Genomic DNA, 21551 nt, shown 5'->3' with positions numbered 1-21551 from the left:
TCGATGATTTGGTTTTTCTTTGCCAAGAACCGTGTCCAGAATTGTCTGGCCGATTCGTCTGGCTGCTGAATAATGTGGCTTAGGTCATCGGCGTCTGGTGGTCGCACATACGTGCCCTGGAAGTTGTCGAGGAATGCGGCTTCCAGGTCTTCCCAACACCCAATTGACTCTGCAGGCAAGCTGTTGAGCCAATGCCGAGCTGGTCCTTTAAGCTTGAGTGGGAGATACTTGATGGCGTGGAGATCGTCGCCGCGGGCCATATGTATGTGGAGAAGATAATCTTCGATCCAAACCGCGGGGTCTGTTGTGCCATCGTAGGATTCGATGTTTACGGGTTTAAACCCTTCAGGGATTTGATGATCCATTACTTCGTCAGTGAAGCACAGTGGGTGTGCGGCGCCTCTGTATTGGGCAATATCACGACGCAGCTCGAGAGAGCGTTGTCTGCTGTGTTCGGCCCGGCCGGGGTTATTGTATCCGGTGCGACGGTATTCGTCATGGGTCGTGGGGCGCCCATGTGATCCGTAGATGGATCTGGATTGCCTTGCTTTGTCCTCCAATATGTCTCGCAAGTCCGGCGCGTTCCCTCTTGGCTTCGTACTTTTGGAGCGATGCCGGGGTACGGTCTTGGCTGGGGGCCTGGATGCCTCTCTGTCACGACCACGGGGTGGTCGGTTAGCCGTATCGTGCACTGGTGATGGAGGTATGTATGCTTCCTCCTCTAATCGGGGGAGCAACTTGCGTCTTGGGTAGCTTTTGGAGGGGCGTTCGAGTTTATACTCTTCGGCCGTGAGGACCTCGGTCCATCGATCGGCCAGCAGGTCCTGATCAGCTTGAAGCTGTTGCTGCTTTTTCTTTAGGCTGTTTGCTGTGGCGATAAGCCTGTGCTTGAAACGCTCTTGTTCGACGGGATCCTCAGGCACGACGAATTCGTCATCGTTGAGGCTTGCTTCGTCTTTGGAGGGAGGCATATAATTATGATCCTCGACCTCTTCGTCTGCCGCCCTCTCGTGAGGGCTTGCTTCTGCATCCTCCTGCACTGAGTCTTGCTGGAGGGGATTGTCTTCGGCACTCTCTGGGGTATTATTATCTCCTGTGCCGGAATCTCCATTCTTGCTGTGGCGGGATTTAGAGCGGCGCCGCTGACGCCGGCGTTTGGGCTGCTTCTTTAAAGAGTCTGCCTCCGCTGCTTCTTCGCCGTCCCCGTCTTTTGGGGTGTCCACCATGTATATGTCGTATGACGAGGTGGTCTTCCAGTGCCCTGTAGGCGCTGGTTCCTGTTCGTCTTCGGCATCGTCGTCCATAGCGTCGATGTCGTCGGAGTCGTAGTCTAGCATGTCGGTTAGATCATCGACATTGGCTACAAAGTGGGTGGTGGGTGGGCTCTGAATTTCTTCGTCGTCCGTACCCCAACCATCCTGGCCATAATCCGGCCAGGACTCTCCCGATAACGAGAGGTGCTTTAGCGATTTTAGGATGTCGCCAAAGGGCGAGTGTTGGAAGATGTCCGCGGCGGTGAATTCCATAACCGGTGCCCAATCCGAATCGATTGGTAGGGGCGCGGGGGGTTCGGAGTCCGGCAAGGAGTCCGAAACCTCGGAATCACGAGTGTCGCAGGGGACAAGATTAGCGTTCGGCTCCATCGCCGTGGAAGTTGGAGCCCCCAAGGTGGTGTCCATCCACCGATCCTCTGTCTGGGCGATCGGCTCCGGACTAATGGCCGAAGCGGATTCGTGTGCGGCCACCAAGGCACTGTCCGGCGGCAGAGCTAGATCATGCCCATCGTAACAGTGCGGCTCGCTTGGCTATGGCTCGAGCCCGTCGAAGATCAAGTCTCCGTGGACGTTGGCCGTGAAGTTTAGACTTCCGAATCTGACCTGACGGCTAGGGGCGTAGCTTTCGATCTGCTCCAGATGGCCAAGCGAATCAGCCCGCAGTGCGAAGCCGCCGAATACGAAGATCTGTCCGGGGAGAAAAGTCTCACCCTGGACAACGTTGTTGGTTGAAGATGCCATCGGGCCTATCGGTGACGACACAGAGGAACTCTCAATGAAAGCACCAATGTCGGTGTCAAAACCGGCGGATCTCGGGTAGGGGGTCCCGAACTGTGCGTCTAGGCGGATGGTAACAGGAGATGAGGGACACGATGTTTTTACCCAGGTTCGGGCCCTCTTGATGGAGGTAAAACCCTATGTCCTGCTTGATTAATATTGATGATATGGGTAGTACAAGAGTGGATCTACTACGAGATCAAGGAGGCTAAACCCTAAAGCTAGCCTATGGTATGATTGTTGTAATGTATGTTGTGTCCTACGGACTAAAGCCCTCCGGTTTATATAGACACCGGAGGAGGCTAGGGTTACACAGAGTCGGTTACAATGGTAGGAGATCTACATATCCGTATCGCCAAGCTTGCCTTCCACGCCAAGGAAAGTCCCATCCGAACACGGGACGGAGTCTTCAATCTTGTATCTTCGTAGTCTTGGAGTCCGGCGGATGATGATAGTCCGGCTGTCCGGACACCCCCTAGTCCAGGACTCCCTCAACTACAGTTTAACTTACTGTGAGGTGTTTGGCTACCCACAAAAACTGTAGTATTTTCTCTGTCAAATAAAAAGAACCCCACACCTCTTTTTTTAAAACAGAGCACGCAAAAGAAAAGGGTGTCTTCAACTTCTTCCTCACTCCAAGCCATCGCCGCGTCGCCGTCTCTGAAGATCTTCTACTTTGGCAGCCATGGACAAACCAAGAGACAACACATCCTCCTGCCTCTCTGCACAGGCCGCCCGTTACCTCCTGCCTACGTACCTTGCCGTAGACTATGCGGTGGAGGCCACGCCGCGGAGTGACCCTCGCACGACGAGGAATGTTGATGCTTGGCACCGCGAGGCCATGGAACGTTGTCATGGTGGAGAGGCTGCAGAGAAAGACCTGGGCGCGGCGGGACGGCGATACACGAGGAGTTGGTGGCACAGAAGGCTTGGAGCTAACTGTGGACATGACGAACACCATCTTGGCCACCCGTTTACAATTCACGGTCGGCTCCTGGTTCCCCTCGACGATGATATGGATGAAGTTTAGGCCGTTCAGTCCACGCGCACTTGCGCAGCTTCCGACCAGCAATGCCATCTGCAGAGAGTGACGTGTTACCTCCACGCGCAGATCCACCATGACTCGATGATGATGAGTTGGCTACTTCGTGTTGCTGAGCGTCCTCCAAGGGAAGCTACAAGCCATGTCTATGTCCATGCAGTGTGGTTCAGTTTGTGCATGCGGATGATAAATGTGCATGGCAGTTGCATGCAACGTCGAGCTAGCTAAAACTCATTTTACATCGCTACATACGGCGCTAGCCAAACGGGTCGCTGTATTATCAAAACTTCAAAATAGTTTGATATGTCAAAACCATGGTATCTTGCACCAATGGGTTAAAATACTGCGGTTTTACAATACTCTGTTTTTTGCAGTACTTTGCTATCAAACACACCCTCAATCATAAATATTTATTTAAATATAACACTCCAAAATTTAGAATTTTGGGATGTTACATTTTATATCGATATTGATTGCATTATGGGTTGTTACTACACATTATGTCACAATACTTATGCCCTTTCTCTCTTATTTTACAAGGTTTACATGAAGAGGGAGAATGCCGGCAGCTGGAATTCTGGGCTGGAAAAGGAGCAAATATTAGAGACATATTCTGCACAACTCCAAAAGTCCTGAAACTCCACAAAATCAGTTTTGGAATACATTAAAAATATTGGGTGAAGAAAGCACCAGAGGGGGCCACCCACTGTCCATGAGGGTGGGGGCGCGCCCCTACCTCGTGGGCCACCTAGAAGCCCCCGATGCCCATCTTCTGGTATAAGGTGTCTTTTGCCCTGGAAAAAATCATAAGGAAGCTTTCGGGATGAAGCGCCACTGTCTCGAGGCGGAACCAATCTAGGGCTCCGGCGGAGCTATTTTGCCGAGGAAACATCCCTCCGGGAGGGGGAAATCATCACCATCGATCCTCTCATCGGGAGGGGGTCAATCTCCATCAACATCTTCACCAGCACCATCTCCTCTCAAACCCTAGTTCATCTCTTGTATCCGATCTTTGTCTCAAACCTCAGTTTGGTACCTGTGGGTTGCTAGTAGTGTTGATTACCCCTTGTAGTTGATGCTAGTTGGTTTATTCGGTGGAAGATCATATGTTCAGATCCTTTATGCATATTAATACCCCTCTGATTATGAACATGAATATGATTTGTGAATAGTTACATTTGTTCCTGAGGACATGGGAGAAGTCTTGTTATAAGTAGTCATGTGAATTTGGTATTCGTTCGATATTTTCATGAGATGTATGTTGTCTTTCCTCTAGTGGTGTTATGTGAACGTCGACTACATGACACTTCACCATTGTTTGGGCCTAGGGGAAGGCATTGGGAAGTAATAAGTATATGATGGGTTGCTAGAGCGATAGAAGCTTAAACCCTAGTTTATGCGTTGCTTCGTAAGGGGCTGATTTGGATCCATATGTTTCATGCTATGGTTAGGTTTACCTTAATTCTTCTTTCATAGTTGTGGATGCTTGCGAGAGGGGTTAATCATAAGTGGGATGCTTGTCCAAGGAAGAGCAATGCCCAAGCACCGGTCCACCCACATATCAAATTATCAAAGTACCGAACGCGAATCATATGAGCATGATGAAAACTAGCTTGACGATAATTCCCATGTGTCCTCGGGAGCGCTTTCCTTTATATAAGAGTTTGTCCAGGCTTGTCCTTTGCTACAAAAAGGATTGGGCCATATTGTTGCACCTTGTTACTTTTGTTACTTGTTACCCGTTACAAATTATCTTATCACAAAACTATCTGTTACCGATAATTTTAGTGCTTGCAGAGAATACTGATAACCCACAAGTATAGGGGATCAATTGTAGCCTCTTTCGATAAGTAAGAGTGTCGAACCCAACGAGGAGCTAAAGGTAGAACAAATATTCCCTCAAGTTCTATCGGCCACCGATACAACTCTACGCACGCTTAAAGTTCGCTTTACCTAGAACAAGTATGAAACTAGAAGTACTTTGTAGGTGTGATAGGATAGGTTTGCAAGATAATAAAGAGCACGTAAATATAAACTAGGGGCTGTTTAGATAAAGAAGCAATAAATTTAGTATAGCGAGTGTGGAAAAGTGCTGGTAGGAGTTGTGAAATTGTCCCTAAGCAATTGACTACTTTACTAGACCGATAGCAAGTTTTATGTGGGAGAGGCATAAGCTAACATACTTTCTCTTCTTGGATCATATGCACTTATGATTGGAACTCTAGCAAGCATCTACAACTAGTAAAGATCATTAAGGTAAAACCCAACCATAGCATTAAAGTATGAAGTCCTCTTTATTCCCACACACCATGACCCACTTATCCGTGTTTGTGTTTCAGTCACTCACGCAACACAGACAATAAGCAAACCATGAACATATCGCAACACCCTACAGCAGGAATCCCTCACGCTTGCGCGACACGGAGAGCACCATAGGGCAGCAACATAACCACAAGCAAATTAAACCAATCATAGCAATTCATCAATTACCGAAAGGACAACGAAAATCTACTCAGACATCATAGGATGGCAACACATCATTGGATAATAATATGAAGCATAAAGCTCCATGTTCAAGTAGAGGGTACAACAGGTTGTGGGAGAGTGGACCGCTGAATATAGATGGGGGGAAGGTTATGGAGATGTTGGTGAAGATGGCGGAGGTGTTGGTGTAGATCGCGGTGATGATGATGGCCCCGGCAGCATTCCGGTGCCACCGGGAGAGAGGGGGAGAGAGCCCCCCTCCTTCTTCTTCTTCCTTGACCTTCTCCCTAGGTGAGAGAAGGGTTCCCCTATGGTCCATGGTCTCCATGGCGTGGGAGGGGCGAGAGCTCCTCCGAGATTGGATCTGTCTCTCTTTCTCTCTCTGTTTCTGCATTCTTTGATTCTGCCCTTTCACCGTTTCTTATATTCCCGGAGATCCGTAACTCCGATTGGATTGAAACCTTCAACACGATTTTTTCCGGAAATTAGCTTTCTTGCGGCAAAAGAAGAGTAGCAACCGCCTTACGGGGTGCCCATGAGGATCAGGGGCGCGCCCACCTGCCTCGTGGGACCCTCGAGAATCGTCTCGCGTTGATTCTTCTTCCCAAAAATCATAAATATTCCAAAAATATTCTTCGTCCGTTTTTATCCCGTTTGGACTCCGTTTGATATGGGTTTTCTGCGAAACAAAAAACATGCAACAAACAGGAACCGGCACTGGGCACTCGATCAATATGTTAGTCCCAAAAATAGTATTAAAAGTTGCCAAAAGTATATGAAAGTTGTATAATATTGGCACGGAACTATCAAAAATTATAGATACGAGGAGACGTATCAGCATCCCCAAGCTTAATTCCTGCTCGTCCTCGAGTAGGTAAATGATGAAAAAGATAATTTTTGATGTGGAATGCTACCTAGCATAATCTTGATCATGTAATCTAATCAGGGCATGAATATCAAGACACGAGTGATTCAAAGCAATAGTCTATCATTTGACATTAAGATAATAATACTTCAAGCATGCCAACGAAGAAATTATGTCTTATCGAAATAACATAGCCAAAGAAAGCTTATCCCTACAAAATCATATAGTTTGGCCATGCTTCATTTTTGTCACACAAAATGCTCCCATCATGCACAACTCCGATGACAAGCCGAGCAATTGGTTCATACTTTTTAACGCGCTTCAGCTTCTTCAACCCTCATGCAATACATGAGCGCAAACCATGGATATAGCACTATAGGTGGAATAGAATATGATGGTGGAGGTTTATGTGGACAAGACAAAAAGGGAGAAAGTCTCACATCGATGCGGCTAATCAACGGGCTATGGAGATGCCCATCAATTGATGTCAATGCAAGGAGTAGGGATTGCCATGCAATGGATGCACTAGAGCTATAAGTGTATGAAAGCTCAAACTGAAACTAAGTGGGTGTGCATCCAACTTGCTTTCTCATGAAGACCTCGGGCATTTGAGGAAGCCCATCATCGGAATATACAAGACAAGTTCTATAATGAAAATTCCCACTAGTATATGAAAGTGATAACTTAAGAGACTCTCTATATGAAGAACATGGTGCTACTCTGAAGCACAAGTGTGGTAAAGGGATAGTAACATTGCCCCTTCTCTCTTTTTCTCTCATTTTTTGGTGGGCTTCTTTGGCCTCTTTTTTTTATTTGGCTTCTTTGGCCTCTTTTATTTTTCATAAAGTCTAGAGACTCATCCCGACTTGTGGGGGAATCATAGTCTCCATCATCCTTTCCTCACTGGGGCAATGGTCTAATAATGATGAGCATCCCACTTTATTTACTTACAACTCGATATCTAGAACAAAGATATGACTCTATATGAATGCCTCCGGCGGTGTACCGGGATGTGCAATGATCTAGCATAGCAAAGATATCAAAAAATGGACAAGCCATGGAATCATCATGCTAGTTATCTTACGATCATGCAAAGCAATATGACAATGAATGCTCAAGTCATGTATATGATGATGATGGAAGTTGCATGACAATATATCTCGGAATGGCTATGGAAATGCCATGATAAGTAGGTATGGTGGCTGTTTTGAGGAAGATATAAGGAGGCTTATGTGTGGCAGAGCGTATCGTATCCCGGGGTTGGATGCACCGACGAAGTTTGCACCAACTCTCGATGTGAGAAAGGGCAATGCACGGTACCGAAGAGGCTAGCAAATCGCGAAAAGGTAAGAGTGCGTAGAATCCATGGACTCACATTAGTCATAAAGAACTCATATACTTATTGCAAAATTTTATTAGCCCTCGAAGCAAAGTACTACTATGCATGCCCCTAGGGGGATAGATTGGTAGGAAAAGACCATCGCTCGTCCCCGACCGCCACTCATAAGGAAGACAATCAAAGAAACACCCCATGCTTCAAATTTTTCACACAACGGTTACCATACGTGCATGCTACAGGAGTTGCAAACCTCAACACAAGTATTTCTCAATTTCACAATTACTCAACTAGCACGACTCTAATATCACCACCTTTATATCACAAAACTATTGCAAGGTATCAAACATATCGTATTCAGTGATCTACAAGTTTTATGTAGGATTTTATGACTAACCATGTGAATGACCAATTCCTATCATCTCTCTAAATAGATATAAGTGAAGCAAGAGAGTTTAATTCTTTCTACAAAAGATATTCCCACTCTCTAACAAATATAAGTGAAGAAAAAGAACATTCTACAATTGGCGGTTTTCTATGTGAAGAGAAACAGGCAATCCAAACTTCAAATGATATAAGTGAAGCACATGAAGCATTCTATAAAGCCATAATCAAAAGATTTAAGTGAGGTGCAATGAGCATTCTATAAATCAACCATGGACTATCTCATACCAGCATGGTGCATAAAAGAAAAGTGAAAATTAAATGCAAAAGACGCTCCAAGATTTGCACATATCGCATGAACGAAACGAATCCGAAAACATGCTGATACTTGTTGAAGAAAGAGGGGATGCCTTCTGGGGCATCCCCAAGCTTAGACACTTGAGTCTCCTTGAATATTTACTTGGGGTGCCTTGGGCATTGTCGTGGTTCTAAGCCTGACAGTAGAGTGGGGGGTAAGTATGGAGAGGCAAGGTCCTAGCTATGGAGAGGTTGTAAACACAAGGGATGTACGAGTTCAGGCCCTTCTCGGAAGAAGTAATAGCCCTACGTCTCGGAGCCCGGAGGCGGTCGAGTGGATTATGAGTATATGAGTTACAAGGTGCCGAACCCCTCTGCCTGTGGAGGGGGGTGGCTTATATAGAGTGCGCCAGGACCCCAGCCAGCCCACGTAGGAGAGGGTTTAAGGTGAGTTAAGTCTGGGGCGTTACTGGTAACGCCCCACATAAAGTGTCTTTACTATCATAAAGCCTACTTAATTACAGGCCGTTGCAGTGCGGAGTGCCTCTTGACCTTCCTGGTGGTCGAGTGAGTCTTCATGGTCGAGTCCTTCATGTCAGTCGAGTGAGTCCCTCGTTGGTCGACTGGAAGGCGACCTCTTCTAAGGGTGTCCTTGGGTAAGGTACTTAGATCAGGTTCGTGACCCTACCCTAGGTACATGACCCCATCATTAGCCCCCGAATGGATTGAGGCTTCGAGTGAGGAAGGAGTTGATGTCGTTTCCGATTAACCTTTGCGCTCTGGTCGTGCGCTGTTCTGGACCAAAGAATCTCTTCGTCGATGGTGAGCAACTTGTCTTCAGTCGACTCGATTCCATTCTCTTCTTTCGTCGAGTGATCTTTCGGGCTTCGACGATCCCGAGCGACGGATCGCGGGAAACTCCGCGTCTGACAGACTGATCTGCCGTTCGCGGATTCCGCAGGATGCGAAATTTGGGGACGCGCGCGAAGTGGAGCGGACCGCGGTGTTCGGATGGGACGGGACATAGACGCCTCGATCTCCACGCCGCTTTCTTCACCATGTATCCCGTCTGCATAACTGTTCCCGGATATGATTAGATCGACCGGGCCCACCTGTCATCCACTCGGAAGGGACCTTATAAATGCGCCCGGCGAGGATTTCTGTACTGTGCCTCAGCATTCTCTCTCTCTCTCTGCTCCCTTCGTCCCCGCCCAGCGCGCTCGCTCTCGCCCCCGCACAACTTCCCTTCGCGCATCTCGCCGGCAACCATGGCCAAGGAGAAGACGGCGGCGCTGGAACGTGCGAAGAAGGCGTCGGCGTCGGAGAAGGCAAAGGGGAGATCTACCAGCCGCGGCGGGTCCTCGTCCAGATCCCGCCTGCCGAAGGGCTGGGTCCAAGGAGACTGGATCCAGTCGACCATCACAGAAAATGACCTCCTCGACATGGCCAACGAGGGCTTGATCCCTCATGGAGCTGCGAGGCTTCCGGGGAAGGAGTGGCAGCCCCAGCCAGAAGAGGGTGAGTGTGTGCTCTTGGCCACCCATGTTGATCGTGGATTTTCCTTGCCGCCGAGTGTTTTCTTCCGTGGCTTCTTGAATTTCTTTGGAGCGCAGCTCCACCACTTTACCCCAAACTCTATTGCCTATCTTGCCGCGTTCGTGTCCATGTGTGAGGGTTTCCTGGGCTGTCGACCGCACTGGGGTTTGTTCAAGCATATATTCACGTGTCGCTCTCAGACCGTGAAGAAGGCGAGCCCAGGTGATGAGAGAACCCGAGTCGTCCAAATGTGTGGGGGTCTGGGGATCCAGGTGAGGAATAAGAGCACCTTCCCGCCCATGACCTTTCCCGAGTCAGTCAGAGGCTGGCAGTCGACCTGGTTCTACTGCCAGGACCAGTCGACGCCGGGGCAGTCGAGTGGACTCCCTCAGTTTACCATGGACCGAGTGAACAAGCCCTCCTCTCTGAAGTTGATTCCGGAGGAGAAAGCTGACGTGAAGATGTTGATGGAGCGCGTGGTGCAGTTGGTTCGGGAGGGAGTGACGGGCATGGATCTCCTGGAGTTCTTCCTTAGGCGTCGCATCCAGCCCCTTCAGTTCCGGAGCCACTGCATGTGGTTGTATTGTGGGACTGAAGACGAGACTAGAGTCCATCCAGAAGCAGTCGACGACGTCACTCTGGAAAGATGGATGGTAGCCGTTACCGGAAACAAGGATAACCCACGCGGAGCCAGAAGGATTCCTCCACTCGACCACAACAGCGATCCAAACAAGGTACGCTTGCTCTGCTCTCCATTGTGTCCTTGTCACATTCGTCTCTGTTTACCCTGCCGACTGGTCGATTGATCCTTGTCTTGATATCTTCCAGGCCCTCACCGAGCTGTACTCGATGCCCAATGGGGCACAAGCTCCGACTGAGGAGGGTGAGGCGAGTGGGGGCGAGAGCCAGGAGGAGGAGGAATGGGACTCAGACGTTGCTGAGGATGATGACGACGATGATGATGATGACGGTGATGAAGATGACGCTGAAGACGAGGAGGAAGAGGAGGAGGAGGTCGTACCACCGCGTTCAGAAAGGCGGTCGAAGCTTGTCCACGACCCTTCGACTGAACGTGGCAAGGGGGTTGCGACCGTTGCTCAGTCGACCAAGTGCCCTCGGACCACCTCTCCGGTGCCGACTGAAAAGGCGCCGAAGCAGCCCAGGGCGGCCTCGTCGAAGCCGATCAAGCTCCTGCCGAAGATGAAGGTGTCCATCCCCACCATATCAGGGTAATCGTTCTGCTTAAGTCTTCTTATTTTGTGTGAACTTTGTCTCTGGTCGACGCTGAAGTTAGTCGACTGATCCTTTGGAGTTGCAGTGCTGCTACTTCTGAAACCTCAGCCCGGGCTGATGACCACGAGATGGAGGACGCAGCAACTTCGAAACCAGGTACTGTATTCTTAACGCCGTTCTTAGTCGACTGACTCGCGATCTCTGATCCTGATTCTTCTCCGTAGCTCCACCCAATACTGTTATCAATCTCCCTGATGATGATGAGGATGAAGAACCACTGAAGCGCAGGAGGAGTAGGAAAGCGTCCGCCAGTAAGGTGCCCCAGGATGTGACGGCGCCTGAGATTCTGATTGCGGAGGAAGAGAACACCACTCGACACACGGTGTCCTTCGCAGATCCATTGACGAGTGCTCAGCAGCCCTCCCTCTTCACGACGCACCACGTCCCAGAGGACCAAGCTGGCGCGGCGAAGGAAGCGATACGCCAGGCGGGAATCATGATGGAGCAGTTGAAGACCATCCGGGATGCGAGCCAGGCAGCTTATGACGCCAGTTCTGCCCTCCAAAGCAATGTTCAGGTCAGTCGACCACCGTTTGTTCTGTTGGATATGCTACCAAAAACTTTTCCTTTCCGGAATTTATAGTAGTCACCCACTGGGTGTGTCGATTAAACTCCGTGTTAGCGGGGGCACGCTGAGTGCACCCGCTGGGTGTAGTCCCCAAGGCTAAGGTCGACTGCTGGCAGTCGGCCTTAGGCTTTATGATGTCAATCTTTCTGTCAGTCGACTATGTCGACTGGATTTCACAAACCGGTGGGGGCACGCTGAGTGCACCCACTGGGTGTAGTCCCCGAGACTGTGGTCGACTGCTTGCAGTTGATCACAGTCTTAGAGAATGCATCTCGCTCTTTTTTTTTGAGGTCGACTGGTCGACTTTGTCTTCAACAGGATTAGTGGGGGCACGCTGAGTGCACCCACTGGGTGTAGTCCCCGAGACTACGGTCGAATGCTTGTATTCGGCTGTAGTCTTAGAAACGTGTGTTTTTTCCTTTTTCACTCGGAAGTGAATTATATTTGACATTTAGTCGATTGGTTCTTCGCAGAACTCTTGTGATCTTGTGGCTCGCTACTCTGAGCTGGAAAACAAGCACACTCAACTCGAGCTGAGCCTGAAGCTGGTTCAGGAGAAGCTGACGAAGGCAAAGGAGGAGACCGAAGGTATGTTTGGTGAGACCCTGACGACTGCTTTTCCCCTTGCTTGTTTCAAAATCTGATCTTGCTGTAACTTGCAGGTAAGGTAAGGGAGGCCCAACAGAAGAAAGACCTCGAACTAGCTGAGAAGATCAAGCTTGCTGACGAGAAGTTAGCTTCAGTCACCAAGCTTGAACAAGACAATACCAATCTGAAAGCTGCTCTTGGGATCGCCAACAAGGAGGTCAGTCGACTGAAAACTGATAAAGCTGCCCTGACCGACCAAGTCAGCAAATTGACTGGGAAGAAAACTGATCTGGAGGCCTTCCTGAGTGGTCTTGCCAAGAAGCTGTTTCTTATGCTTGAAGGTAAACCTCTATGCTTGGCAAACATTTCCAATTGTGGTTTTTCCATTCGACCATCCCCTTGACTTAGTGATCATCCTTGCAGAATTTTGTCAAAACTTTGAAGAAGAAACTAGCCGGCTGGAGCCAAACCTCGACCCCGTCAATTCTCCGGTGAACGACGAAGTTGCCATGGATGTTTTCCGACTGGAGTCTCGTGTTGCAGCTGTCGTGGACTATCTCGCAAGGCTGAAGGCCGCCACATCTCGCATCGACTCGACGCTCTGGCCTGAGGAGACACTTCAGAATGACCTTGAGTCGCTGATGGCCCGCTTGAACACGATCCCTGGTCGAGTGCAGGAATGGAAGAAGTCCTCGGCTCGGTGTGGTGCAGATGTTGCTCTGTGTCTGGCCCGAGTCCACTGTAAAGATGCGCGAGAAGAGAAGCTGGCGGCCCTTCGGGTGGCCAACACCAAGAAACACGACTTCAGGTCCTTTATGGAAACTTTCCTTGCAGCTGCCACTCGGATCGCCGACGGAATTGACCTTGATGAATTCGTTGCACCTTCCAGCCCTCCACAGGAGGGGTAAAAAACTTCTTCTGGCTCGACGCTTTAAATTTGCCTCGGTATGCCGAGTGGAATTGTAACCGATAAACCTTAACAGGCTTAACGCCTGAGCACTTTCGGTTCCTTTAGACATCGATCCAAACTTGAATTTGGTGCTTGAATATGATTGCCTTTGGATCGAAATGTCTTTTGCAGGTTCAAAGCAAGGCGCCTTTACCGCAATCGACTTATTCTTTAGTCCACTTAGGCGAGTACTGGACTGCGGCTAAGCCTCCGAGTGGAAGCCCGGCTTACCACTCGGTAGGATTTCTGTAACTTAGGCAAGCGCTGGGCTGCAGCTAAGCCTCCGAGTGAGAGGTTTACTCTTCACTCGGTAGGATTTTTAACTACTTAGGCAAGCACAGGGCTGCAGCTAAGCCTCTGAGTGAGAGGGTTGCTCTCCACTCGGTAGGATTTTTAAAACTTAGGCGAGTGCTTGGACTGCAGCTAAGCCCCCGAGTGAGAGGGTTGCTCTTCACTCGGTAGGATTTTTATAACTTAGGCGAGCACTGGGCTGCAGCTAAGCCTCCGAGTGAGAGGGTTGCCCTCCACTCGGTAGGATTTTTAAAACTTAGGCGAGCACAGGGCTGCAGCTAAGCCTCCGAGTGAGAGGGTTGCTCTCCACTCGGTAGGATTTTTAAAACTTAGGCGAGTGCTTGGACTATAGCTAAGCCCCCGAGTGAGAGGTTTGCTCTTCACTCGGTAGGATTTTTGAAACTTAGGCGAGTGCTTGGACTGCAGCTAAGCCCCCGAGTGAGAGGGTTGTTCTCCACTCGGAAGGATTTTGACAAACTTAGGCGAGTCCTTGGACTGCAGCTAAGTCCCCGAGTGGGAGGGTTGCTCCTCACTCGGTAGGATTTTTATAACTTAGGCGAGTGCTTGGACTGCAGCTAAGCCCCCGAGTGAGAGGGTTGCTCTTCACTCGGTAGGATTTTTATAACTTAGGCGAGCACAGGGCTGCAGCTAAGCCCCCGAGTGAGAGGGTTGCTCTTCACCCGGTAGGATTTTTATAACTTAGGCGAGCACAGGGCTGCAGCTAAGCCCCCGAGTGAGAGGGTTGCTCTTCACCCGGTAGGATTTTTACAACTTAGGCGAGCACAGGGCTGCAGCTAAGCCCCCGAGTGAAAGTCTGGCTTACCACTCGGTAGGATTTTGATAACTTAGGCGAAACGGATTCGCAGCTAAGCCTCCGAGTGAGAGTCTGGCTCACCACTCGGTAGGATTTTTACAAACTTAGGCGAAACGGATTCGCGGCTAAGTCACCCACTGAGGGGGAATTTTATTGGACAAAAATAAAAAGTGACAGAAATTATGGAGGAACTATGACACTATTATTTTGAGGTCCATGAACTACAGAAGTACTTTATTGCAACTCATCCGAGTGATAAAACTTAAGTGTAAAATGGGCGGAGTAGCTCCGCGTTCCAAGCTCGGGGCTCGTCGATATTATGCTCGACGTTGTAAAGACGGTACGCCCCGTTGTGGAGAACCTTGGTGACGATGAAGGGGCCTTCCCAAGAAGGAGCAAGCTTGTGTGGTTTGTGCTGATCCACTCGGAGAACTAAATCCCCTTCCTGGAAGGCTCGACCTCTCACATTTCTGGCGTGGAAACGACGCAAATCTTGTTGGTAGATGGTCGACCGGATCAGAGCCATCTCCCTTTCTTCCTCTAAAAGGTCGACTGCGTCCTGCCGCGCTTGTTCAGCCTCTGCTTCGTTGTAGATTTCAACTCGAGGAGCATTGTGGAGAAGATCACTCGGCAAGACTGCTTCAGCTCCGTAGACCAAGAAGAATGGAGTTCTTCCGGTCGACCGATTAGGTGTGGTCCGCAGCCCCCAAAGCACTGAGGGAAGTTCGTCGACCCAAGCTCCAGCCGCGTGTTTGAGATCACGCATCAGTCGAGGCTTCAATCCCTTAAGAATCAGTCCATTAGCTCGCTCTGCTTGTCCATTCGACTGCGGATGGGCGACTGAAGCGTAGTCGACCCGTGTGCCTTGGGAGTTGCAGAAATCTCTGAATTCCTCTGAGTCAAAGTTCGACCCATTATCCGTAATGATGCTGTGCGGGACTCCATATCTGAATATTAGTTCCCTGATGAAGCTAACAGCAGTACCGGTGTCAAGGTTCTTGATTGGTTTAGCCTCGATCCACTTGGTGAACTTGTCGACTGCCACCAGTACATGCGTGAAGCCACTTCGTCCTGTTCTCAAAGGACCGACCATGTCCAGTCCCCATACTGCGAAAGGCCAGACGAGTGGGATGGTCTTCAGAGCCGACGCAGGCTTGTGCGACATATTCGAGTAGAACTGACATCCCTCGCACTTATCCACTATCTCTTTTGCCATCTCATTCGCCTTTGGCCAGTAAAATCCGGCTCGGTATGCTTTGGCCACGATGGTCCGAGAGGACGCATGATGACCACAGGTCCCCGAGTGGATATCATTGAGGATGAGTCGACCTTCTTCTGGTGTTATGCACTTCTGACCAACTCCAGTCGCGCTTTCTCTGTATAATTGTCCTTTGATTACGGTAAAGGCCTTAGATCGACGGACGATCTGTCGAGCCTCTTCCTCATCCTCCGGAAGCTCTTTTCTCAGGATATATGCGACATATGGAACTGTCCAGTCGGGAATGACCACCAAGACCTCCATGATCAAGTCGACCACCGCTGGGACTTCAACCTCAGTCGGATCTGTGGCACTCTTGGGCTGTGGAGTTTCTTCGGTGAAAGGATCTTCTTTGACTGACGGAGTGTGTATATGCTCCAAGAACACACCACTCGGAATGGCTTCTCTCTTGGAACCTATCTTTGCTAGATCATCAGCTGCTTGATTTTTCAGTCGGGGTATATGATGGAGCTCCAACCCCTCGAACTTCTTTTCCAGCTTCCTCACTGCACTGCAGTATCCAGTCATGGCTGGGCTTCTCACGTCCCACTCTTTCATCACCTGGTTGACCACTAAATCCGAGTCGCCATAGACCATCAGGCGACGGACGCCGAGTGAAATGGCCATGCGCAACCCATATAAGAGGGCCTCATATTCTGCCTCATTGTTGGAGGAATCAAAGTGAATCTGGAGCACATATCTGAGCTTATCTCCTCTGGGGGAAACCAGGACAACCCCAGCACCGGAACCATTCAACATCTTAGAGCCATCAAAGAACATGGTCCAATGCTCCGAGTGAACTTCAGTCGGCTGCTGTTGTTCAATCCACTCGGCGAGGAAATCTGCTATTGCCTGGGACTTAATGGCTTTCTTTGCCTCAAACTTGATATCAAGGGGAAGAAGTTCAATCGCCCATTTGGCCACTCGACCAGTTGCATCTCTGTTGTGCAAAATCTCTGATAGTGGAGCGTCGCTGACGACTGTGATGGAATGATCAGAAAAATAATGAGCAACCTTCTTTGTGGTCATGTATATTCCATACACAAGCTTCTGATAATGAGGATATCTCTGCTTGGATGGAGTCAAGACTTCAGACAAATAATACACTGGGCGCTGAACTTTGAGAGCTTTTCCTTCTTCTTCCCGCTCGACCGTAAGCACAGTACTGACGACTTGTCCTGTGGCTGCGATATAGAGCAACAGAGGCTCTTTGCTGATTGGAGCAGCAAGCACCGGCTGGGTGGAGAGCAGAGCTTTTAGCTCGGCAAACGCTGCATCAGCTTCTGGAGTCCACTCGAACTTGTCTGTCTTCTTCATCAGTCGGTAAAGAGGCAATGCCTTTTCACCGAGTCGTGAGATGAATCGACTTAATGCGGCCAAGCATCCAGTAAGCTTCTGGACATCGTGCACTCGCACAGGGCGTTTCATTCGGAGAATAGTGCCAATCTTCTCTGGGTTAGCGTCGATTCCCCGTTCGGAAACGAGAAAACCGAGTAACTTGCCACCAGGAACTCCAAATGTGCACTTTGATGGATTGAGCTTGATATCATACCTTCTGAGGTTGGCAAATGTTTCGGCGAGATCAGCGAGCAGGTCGGAACCTTTTCGTGACTTGACAACGATATCATCCATATATGCTTCCACATTCCGACTGATTTGAGTGAGTAGACACTTCTGAATCATTCGCATAAATGTGGCTCCGGCATTCTTGAGGCCGAATGGCATGGTGATATAGCAGAAGCACCCGAATGGAGTGATGAAAGCTGTTTTTACCTCGTCGGGTCCGTACAGACGGATCTGGTGGTACCCGGAGTAGGCATCTAAAAAAGATAGCCTCTCGCATCCCGCGGTCGAGTCAACAATTTGATCTATGCGAGGGAGAGGAAAATGATCTTTCGGGCAGGCCCGGTTGATGTGCTTGAAATCAATGCACATTCGGAGCGACTTGTCCTTCTTAGGAACCATGACGACATTAGCGAGCCACTCGGAGTGGTATATCTCTCGGATAAATCCGGCCGCCAACAGTCGAGCCACTTCTTCACCAATGGCTTTTCTCTTCTGGACGGCGGACCGCCGAAGATGCTCTTTGACTGGTTTTGCAGATGAGTCGACTCTTAGGCGATGCTCAGCCAGTCCCCTGGGAACACCTGGCATGTCAGCGGGCTTCCATGCAAAAATGTCCCAGTTCTCACGGAGGAACTGGATGAGCGCTTCTTCCTATTTTGGGTCGAGTGTTGTGGAGATGCGGGTCGGAGCTGCATCGGGGTCGGTCGGGTGAATGTGAACAGGCTTCGTCTCACCGGACGACTGGAATGCAGACTCTGTGGCGGGTTTCTTTGATCGCAGCAAGTCACTCGGATCTGCGTTTTGCTTGTATTCTTCGAACTCGACCGCTGTCACCTGGGAATCGGCAATCTTGGAGCCCTTCTGAAAGCACTCTTCTGCCTTTTTCCGATCACCGGTGACAGTGATCACTCCTTTGGGGCCGGGCATCTTCAATTTGAGGTACACGTAGCATGGTCGAGCCATGAACCGTGCGTAAGCTGGTCTCCCCAAAATGGCATGATATGCACTCTGAAAATCCACGACCTCAAACGTCAACTTTTCTTTGCGAAAATGTTTCGAATCACCAAACACCACATCCAAAGCTATTTGGCCGAGTGACTCGGCCTTCTTCCCTGGTATAACTCCATGAAAGCTCATGTTACTAGTGCTCAGTCGGGACATCGGAATGCCCATTCCTTTCAGTGTGTCTGCATACAACAAATTCAGCCCACTTCCACCATCCATCAGCACCTTTGTCAGTCGAGTGCCTTCGACAACTGGATCGACCACCAAAGCTTGCCTCCCAGGGGTGGCAATATGAGTCGGGTGATCAGATTGGTCGAATGTGATGGGTATTTGAGACCATTTCAGATAATTTGCTTTTGCTGGGGCAACCATGTTCACCTCTCGGTTAATGACTTTCAGTCGACTCCTGCTTTCCACATCTGCAAAGATCATCAGAGTGGAGTTGATATGCGGATATCCTTCCTCACTGTCCTCCTTGTCTTCGGCCTTGTCCGACTCCTTCTCCTTGTCCTTAGACTGTTTTCCCTGAAACTGCTGGATCAGGAGTCGACATTGGCGAGTGGTGTGCTTCGGGTAGATGATATTCCCCTCTTCGTCTTTCTTCGTGTGGATGTGACATGGCATATCCATTACGTCGTTCCCTTCTTTATCCTTTACCTTCTTGGGGTTCCAGGATCCTTTTGGTTTCCCCTTAAACTTTCCCTGAGTCACGGCCAGAGCCTCTCCAGGAGCTGCCGGTTCAGCCTTCCGCTTCTGTTTCCGACTGGTGTTTCCTTTTTCCGACTGACTCGGCTTGTGCTTGCCGCTTCGGAGTCGGTCTTCTTCTTCGCCGTTGGCGTACTTGGTAGCAATCTCCATCATCCGACTCAAGGTCATGTCACCGGTTCGACCAAACTTCAAACTCAGTTCTCTGTTCTTGACGCCATCTTTGAAGGCGCAGACTGCCTGATGATCAGACACATTCTCCACAGTGTGGTGCAAAGTGATCCACCTCTGAATATACTCTCTGAGAGTCTCATTAGCCTTCTGCACGCAGACTTGCAACTCTGTCAATCCAGCTGGTCGCTTGCAAGTTCCTTCAAACGTTCTGATGAACACTCGGGACAGATCTTCCCAAGTGTAAATGCTGCTAGGAGGTAATTGAGTCAACCATGCCCTGGCAGAACCTTCCAGCATGAGGGGCTAAATGCTTCATGGCCACCTCGTCGTTCCCACCACCAATCTGAACTGCCACTCGGTAGTCTTCAAGCCAAGTTTCAGGCTTAGACTCACCAGTGAACTTGCTGACTCCTGTTGCCAACCTGAAATTGGGAGGGATAACTGCGGCTCTGATGGCTCTGCTGAAACATTCAGGACCAGAAACATGCACTCGACTACTTGTGGGTGCATCTCTGTCGAGTCCACCTCGATGGGCTCTGTTCCGGTCGACCATACCTTGCACGATAATGGATCGCGCATCGAAGCCTGGTTCTCTGGGGTCGACTGGAACCCTTCGCCCTGTACTGTACTGACGCCTGTCATCTTGCTGTCGAGGAGCGTAAGACCCACCCCTCGGAGGGGAGTTGGGCACTCGACGCCTATCATCTCGGTCGAGTCGGTCGCCATATTGATCTCGCCGATTCTCGCGCCCTTCACGCCGCGGAGGCGATCTGGGGCTGTGAGCCGACTGGACCGTATTCACAGTGACGGATCGACTGTGAATTCTGTTGCGCGACTGAGACACGGCTGAATTCTGATCTCCTGCTGCCCGGAGCAGATCCCTGATCTGCAGCAAACCTCTGCCAGCTTCCGACTGCGAAGGCTGGATGGACTCTGCTATACGGGTCGCAGCTGCTAAATTCTGGATTGGGGTTCGATATACCTTAGTCGGCGGGAAGAGTTGACGTCGATTGGTGTCGGGAACTCGTTGCCGCGCGCGCTCGTCGAGTGCTCGCTGAAGATTCTCCAGTCGAGTGCGTTCGGCCAAATTGGCCAGACGTGCCTCCTCCAAGGCACGAGCCTCGGGGGTTTCTCCTGCGATGGGAGTACGCAGGGCATCCACGTTCCTGCGGCGAAGTTCCTCTCTTTGCAGAGAGTCGAGTGGCTCGGGCTGGTACTCTTCGTGGCCTCGTGCAGGGTCGCCTCCGTCACCTGCTCCACCATCACGGGCGAAGCCAGGGGGACTGCGGGGCCCGTCGACCATCAAGATTTCCGCCGCTGGATCACTGCTACCGCACTCGGATGCAGTCTCTACGGAGCCAGTCGACAGATCGAACAAGCCGTAGAGAGATTCGTCGGGCTCGATTGCCGCAACTTGGGTGGTGGCCGATTGGCGAGCCACCGCGTGCCTCACCCATCGCTGAAGCCTCGACCGGCCCGAGCGCTTGCGCTGGCGGGAGACCGGGAGGGTGGACGATGGAGGAGCCGACCGATACTGGGTCGACGGTTGCCGCAGCAGAACGCCGCGGACATATGCACGAAAATGCGTCGCACCGCGGACGGGAAGCGCATCAACGTCGAGTGGAGCCTCATGGAGCCACGCGGAGTCGTCGGCGATGAAGGTGAGAGTGCCGAGACGGATCTCTTGACCCCCGACCAAAACTCCAGCAAACACCATGATGAAGGTACTCGGAAGAATCGCAACTTCTCCACAAAAATCGCTAAAACACCTGCCCCACGGTGGGCGCCAACTGTCGTGGTTCTAAGCCTGACAGTAGAGTGGGGGGTAAGTATGGAGAGGCAAGGTCCTAGCTATGGAGAGGTTGTAAACACAAGGGATGTACGAGTTCAGGCCCTTCTCGGAAGAAGTAATAGCCCTACGTCTCGGAGCCCGGAGGTGGTCGAGTGGATTATGAGTATATGAGTTACAAGGTGCCGAACCCCTCTGCCTGTGGAGGGGGGTGGCTTATATAGAGTGCGCCAGGACCCCAGCCAGCCCATGTAGGAGAGGGTTTGAGGTGAGTTAAGTCTGGGGCGTTACTGGTAACGCCCCACATAAAGTGTCTTTACTATAATAAAGCCTACTTAATTACAGGCCGTTGCAGTGCGGAGTGCCTCTTGACTTCCTGGTGGTCGAGTGAGTCTTCATGGTCGAGTCCTTCATGTCAGTCGAGTGAGTCCCTCGTTGGTCGACTGGAAGGCGACCTCTTCTAAGGGCGTCCTTGGGTAAGGTACTTAGATCAGGTTCGTGACCCTACCCTAGGTACATGACCCCATCAGGCATCCCCAAGCTTGAGCTCTTGCCT

Source organism: Triticum aestivum, chromosome 6B (genome assembly GCF_018294505.1).
Source record: "Triticum aestivum cultivar Chinese Spring chromosome 6B, IWGSC CS RefSeq v2.1, whole genome shotgun sequence".
Classification (NCBI taxonomy): Eukaryota; Viridiplantae; Streptophyta; class Magnoliopsida; order Poales; family Poaceae; genus Triticum; species Triticum aestivum.
This window is presented reverse-complemented; position numbering follows the sequence as displayed.